The sequence below is a fragment of the Aegilops tauschii genome, chromosome 5 (genome assembly GCF_002575655.3).
Source record: "Aegilops tauschii subsp. strangulata cultivar AL8/78 chromosome 5, Aet v6.0, whole genome shotgun sequence".
In the NCBI taxonomy this organism is placed as follows: domain Eukaryota; kingdom Viridiplantae; phylum Streptophyta; class Magnoliopsida; order Poales; family Poaceae; genus Aegilops; species Aegilops tauschii.
The window spans coordinates 241,674,440-241,681,520 of record NC_053039.3 but is presented as its reverse complement, the minus strand read 5'-3'; positions in this window follow the sequence as shown (position 1 = coordinate 241,681,520).

Below are 7,081 nucleotides of genomic sequence, written 5' to 3'. Positions count from 1 at the left end.
CCGCTCCACCGCCATGGGGAAGGAGAAAACGGCGGCGCTGGAACGCGCGAAGAAGGCGACGGGGGCGGCGAAAAGCAAGAAGACAAATCGGGGATCTTCATCGCGCTCGGGGCTGCCGTCGGGTTGGATCCAGGGAGATTGGATTCGATCTTTGCTTCGGCAGGAAGACTTGGACGAGATGGCCGAGTTAGGGTTGATCATCCATGAGGCTGCGCAGTTGCCGGAGGGGGAAACGGAGCCGCAGCCGCGACCGGGTGAGTGTGTTCTGCTCGCCACCCATGTCGAGTGCGGCTTCTCGCTTCCTCCACACCCCTTTTTTCGAGGTTTCTTGAATTTGTTCGGGGCTCGACTCCATCATTTTACTCCCAACACCATCACATATCTTGCTGCATTCGTGTCCATGTGCAAGAATTTCCTGGGGTGTCGACCGCACTGGGGTCTTTTCAAGCACATTTTCACCATCTGCTCCCAAACAGTGAAGAAAGCAAACTCGAACGACGAGAAAACCCATGTTATCCAGATGTGTGGGGGCCTGGGTATCCAGAAGAGGAAGAGGAGTTCCTTTCCTTCGATGACTCTTCCTGAGTCGGTCTGGGGCTGGCAGTCGACCTGGTTCTACTGCCGGGATATCGCGACCCCATGCCAGTCGACTTGACTTCCTCCTTTTTCTTTTGATCGTGTTCACACTCCATCTTTGTTGAAAGTGACCGCCGCGGAGAAGCCGGAGACAGGCATGCTGGTCGAGAGGGTGGTTCAGCTGATCAATCAAGGCGTCACCCGCATGGATCTGCTGGAGGTGTTCCTCGGTCGGCGTATCCAACCGCTCCAGGCCCGTGACCATTCCATGTGGATGTACTCAGGGGCCGGCGACACTGCTCGGGTTCATCCAGAGGAGGTGCCGGCCAAAACTGTGGCCCAATAGTTGAGGAGCATCACGGGGAACAAGGACAACCCCAGGGGCGCGAGGAGAGTCGACCCTTTCAGCGACAGCAACCAACCAGACAAGGTTTGACTGCTATCACCGATTGTACTTGGATGTATTTTCCGACTATTTGCTAATCCAACTGATTTCCACTCAGCTTATTGTCTTGTAGATTTACATAGAGATGTACTCAATGCCCAATGGCGAACAAGCTCTAGAGCAGGACCATGAGGGCGAGGATAGCGCGGAGGAGAGTGATGAATGGGAGTCGCCAGACCACGATGATGAAGACGAGAGCGACGAGTCAAACGACGACGACGAGGTAGCCGACTCACCACCCTGTTCGGAGCATCGATCCAAGCAGCATCATGATCCCGCGGGCAGGCACGGTAAGGCTGTGGCCTCGAGCGCTCCGGCTCGGAAATGCGCTCGGTCGTCGACTCCAAAGCTGGCGGAGAAAGTCACCAAGCAGCCCAAAATCAACCCCTCGAAGTCTCGGAAGACCTTGCCTAAGATCAAGATGGATGTTCCTGTTGCTTCTGGGTAAATGTTCTTTCCGTGTTTTTCTTGCTTCGACTGATTTTCTTATCCTGACCGAGTGGATGATGAAAATTTTCCAGCCCGGCCTCTGCCGCGACTGATATGGATATCGATAGGGTTCCAAACGATGATGCAGCTACCTCCAAAGCCAGTAAGTCTGCCCGACGATGTCTACTACACAACCTTCTTCTTGTAGATGTTGTTGGGCCTCCAAGTGCAGAGGTTTGTAGGACAGTAGCAAATTTCCCTCAAGTGGATGACCTAAGGTTTATCAATCCGTGGGAGGCGTAGGATGAATATAGTCTCTCTCAAACAACCCTGCAACCAAATAACAAAGAGTCTCTTGTGTCCCCAACACACCCAATACAATGGTAAATTGTATAGGTGCACTAGTTCGGCGAAGAGATGGTGATACAAGTGCAATATGGATGGTAGATATAGGTTTTTGTAAACTGAAAATATAAAAACAGCAAGGTAACAAGTGGTAAAAGTGAGCGTAAACGGTATTACAATGCTAGGAAACAAGGCCTAGGGTTCATACTTTCACTAGTGCAAGTTCTCTCAACAATAATAACATAATTGGATCATATAACTATCCCTCAACATGCAACAAAGAGTCACTCCAAAGTCACTAATAGCGGAGAACAAACGAAGAGATTATGGTAGGGTACGAAACCACCTCAAAGTTATTCTTTCCAATCAATCCGTTGGGCTATTCCTATAAGTGTCACAAACAGCCCTAGAGTTCGTACTAGAATAACACCTTAAGACACAAATCAACCAAAACCCTAATGTCACCTAGATACTCCAATGTCACCTCAAGTATCCGTGGGTATGATTATACGATATGCATCACACAATCTCAGATTCATCTATTCAACCAACACATAGAACCTCAAAGAGTGCCCCAAAGTTTCTACCGGAGAGTCAAGACGAAAACGTGTGCCAACCCCTATGCATAGGTTCATGAGCGGAACCCACAAGTTGATCACCAAAACATACATCAAGTGAATCAATAGAATAACCCGTTGTCACCACGGTTATCCCACGAAAGACATACATCAAGTGTTCTCAAATCATTAAAGACTCAATCCGATAAGATAACTTCAAAGGGAAAACTCAATCGATTACAAGAGAGTAGAGGGGGAGAAGCAACATAAGATCCAACTATAATAGCAAAGCTCGCGATACATCAAGATCGAATCACCTCAAGAACACGAGAGAGAGAGATCAAGCACATAGCTACTGGTACATACCCTCAGCCCCGAGGGTGAACTACTCCCTCCTCGTCATGGAGAGCGCTGGGATGATGAAGATGGCCACCGGTGAGGGTTCCCCCCTCCGGCAGGGTGCCGGAACAGAGTCCCGATTGGGTTTTGGTGGCTACAGAGGCTTGCGGCGGCGGAACTCCCGATCTCTTCTGTTCCCCGATCGTTTTAGGGTATATGGGTATATATAGGTGAAAGAAGTACATCAGGGGAGCCACAAGGGGCCCACAAGGGTGGAGGGCGCGCTCCCCTGCCTCGTGCCTTCCTCGTTGCTTTCTTGACGTGGACTCCAAGTCTCCCGGGTTGCTTTCCTTCCAAAAATAACTTCTCCAGAAGGTTTCATTCCGTTTCGACTCCGTTTGATATTCCTTTTCTTCGAAACACTGAAACAAGGGAAAAAACAGGAACTGGGCTCTGGGTCAATAGGTTAGTCCCAAAAATAATATAAAAGTGTTTAATAAAGCCCATAAACATCCAAAACAGATAATATAATAGCATGGAACAATCAAAAATTATAGATACATTGGAGACGTATCAGCATCCCCAAGCTTAATTCCTGCTCGTCCTCGAGTAGGTAAATGATAAAAATAGAATTTTTGATGTGGAATGCTACCTTACATATTTATCAATGATATCTGCTTTATTGTGGCAAGAATGTTCAGATCCGTAAGATTCAAAACAAAAGTTTAATATTGACATGAAAACAATAATACTTCAAGCATACTAACAAAGCAATCATGTCTTCTCAAAATAACATGGCCAAAGAAAGTTATCCCTACAAAATCATATAGTCTGGCTATGCTCTATCTTCATCACACAAAATATTTAAATCATGCACAACCCCGATGACAAGCCAAGCAATTGTTTCGTACTTTTGATGGTCTCAAACTTCTTCAATCTTCACGCAATACATGAGCGTGAGCCATGGACATAGCACTATAGGTGGAATAGAATGGTGGTTGTGGAGAAGACAAAAAGGGAGAAGATAGTCTCACATCAACTAGGCGTATCAACGGGCTATGGAGATGCCCATCAATAGATATCAATGTGAGTGAGTAGGGATTGCCATGCAACGGATGCACTAGAGCTATAAGTATATGAAAGCTCAAAAAGAAACTAAGTGGGTGTGCATCCAACTCGCTTGCTCACGAAGACCTAGGGAATTTTGAGGAAGCCCATCATTGGAATATACAAGCCAAGTTCTATAATGAAAGATTCCCACTAGTATATGAAAGTGACAACATAGGAGATTCTCTATCATGAAGATCATGGTGCTACTTTGAATCACAAGTGTGGTAAAAGGATAGTAGCATTGCCCCTTCTCTCTTTTTCTCTCATTTTATTATTATTATTATTTATATTTTTTTATTTGGGCCTTTTCTCCTTTTTTATGGCCTCTTTTTTCCTCCTTTTTTTCGTCCGGAGTCTCATCCCGACTTGTGGGGGAATCATAGTCTCCATCATCCTTTCCTCACTGGGGCAATGCTCTAATAATGATGATCATCACACTTTTATTTACTTACAACTCATGAATTACAACTCGATACTTAGAACAAAATATGACTCTATATGAATGCCTCCGGCGGTGTACCGGGATATGCAATGACTCATGAGTGACATGTATGAAAGAATTATGAACGGTGGCTTTGCCACAAATACGATGTCAACTACATGATCGTGCAAAGCAATATGACAATGATGAAGCGTGTCATAATAAATGGAACGGTGGTAAGTTGCATGGCAATATATCTCGGAATGGCTATGGAAATGCCATAATAGGTAGGTATGGTGGCTGTTTTGAGGAAGATATATGGTGGGTGTATGATACCGGCGAAAGGTGCGCGGTATTTAGAGAGGCTAGCAATGGTGGAAGGGTGAGAGTGCGTATAATCCATGGGCTCAACATTAGTCATAAAGAACTCACATACTTATTGCAAAAATCTATTAGTTATCGAAACAAAGTACTACGCACATGCTCCTAGGGGGATAGATTGGTAGGAAAAGACCATCGCTCGTCCCCGACCGCCACTCATAAGGAAGACAATCAATAAATAAATCATGCTCCGACTTCATCACATAACGGTTCACCATACGTGCATGCTACGGGAATCACAAACTTTAACACAAGTATTTCTCAAATTCACAACTACTCAACTAGCATGACTCTAATATCACCATCTTCATATCTCAAAACAATTATCAAGTATCGAACTTCTCATAGTATTCAATGCACTTTATATGAAAGTTTTTATTATATCCCTCTTCATATCTCAAAACAATTATCAAGTATCGAACTTCTCATAGTATCAATGCACTTTATATGAAAGTTTTTATTATATCCCTCTTCATATCTCAAAACAATTATCAAGTATCGAACTTCTCATAGTATTCAATTACAACACAAAACTTAACAGAAAATCTCGTGAGCTCCTTTAGCGAAAGAAAACAAAACACCACTTCAAGGTGCTGTAATGAACTCATTCTTTATTTATATTGGTGTTAAACCTACTTTATTCCAACTTCTCTATGGTTTATAAACTATTTTACTATCCATAGATTCATCAAAATAAGCAAACAACACATAGAAAACAGAATCTGTCAAAAACAGAACAGTCTGTAGTAATCTGTAACTAACTCAAACTTCTGGAACTCCAAAAATTCTAAAATAAATTGTTGGACCTGAGGAATTTGTCTAGTAATCATCTGCAAAAAGAATCAACTAAATATCACTCTCCAGTAAAAAGTTTTGGCTAATCTCGTGAGCGCTAAAGTTTCTGTTTCTTACAGCATGATCATAAAGACTTCACCCAAGTCTTCCCAAAGGTTCTACTTGGCACAAACACTAATTAAAACATAAAACCACATCTAACCAGAGTATAGATAGATTATTTATTCCTAAGCAGAACCAAAAAGCAAGAAACTAAAATAAAATTGGGTTGCCTCCCAACAAGCGCTATCGTTTAATGCCCCTAGCTAGGCATGATGATTTCAATGATGCTCACATAAAAGATAAGAATTGAAACATAAAGAGAGCATCATGAAGAATATGACTAGCACATTTAAGTCTAACCCACTTCCTATGCATAGGGATTTTGTGAGCAAACAACTTATGGGAACAAGAATCAACTTGCATAGGAAGGTAAAACAAGCATAACTTCAAGATTTTAAGCACATAGAGAGGAAACTTGATATTATTGCAATATGTAGAAGCATATGATCCTCTCTCATAATAATTTTCAGTAGCATCATGAATGAATTCAACAATATAACCAGCACCTAAAGCATTCTTTTCATGATCTACAAGCATAGATATTTTACTACTCTCCACATAAGCAAAATTCTTCTCATTCGGAATAGTGGGACAAAACTCAACAAAATAACTATCATGTGATTGAAAATTAAGATCAAGATGACAAGTTTCATGGTTATCATTATTCTTTATAGCATACGTGTCATCACAATAATCGTCATAGATAGGAGGCATGCTTTCACCATAGTAAATTTGCTCATCAAAGCTTGGGGGACAAAAAATATCATCTTCATCAAACATAGCTTCCCCAAGCTTGTGGCTTTGCATATCATTAGCATCATGGGTATTCAAAGAATTCATACTAACAACATTGCAATCATGCTCATCATTCAAAGATTTAGTGCGAAACATTTTAATACATTCTTCTTCTAACACTTTGGCACAATTTTCCTTTCCATCATACTCACGAAAGATATTAAAAAGACGAAGCGTATGAGACAAACTCAATTCCATATTTTTGTAGTTTTCTTTTATAGACTAAACTAGTGATAAAACAAGAAACTAAAAGATTCGATTGCAAGATCTAAGCATATACCTTCAAGCACTCACCTCCCCGGCAACGGCGCCAGAAAAGAGCTTGATGTCTACTACACAACCTTCTTCTTGTAGACGTTGTTGGGCCTCCAAGTGCTGAGGTTTGTAGGACAGTAGCAAATTTCCCTCAAGTGGATGACCTAAGGTTTATCAATCCGTGGGAGGCGTAGGATGAAGATAGGCTCTCTCAAACAACCCTGCAACCAAATAACAAAGAGTCTCTTGTGTCCACAACACACCCAATACAATGGTAAATTGTATAGGTGCACTAGTTCGGCGAAGAGATGGTGATACAAGTGCAATATGGATGGTAGATATAGGTTTTTGTAAACTGAAAATATAAAAACAGCAAGGTAACAAGTGGTAAAAGTGAGCGTAAACGGTATTACAATGCTAGGAAACAAGGCCTAGGGTTCATACTTTCACTAGTGCAAGTTCTCTCAACAATAATAACATAATTGGATCATATAACTATCCCTCAACATGCAACAAAGAGTCACTCCAAAG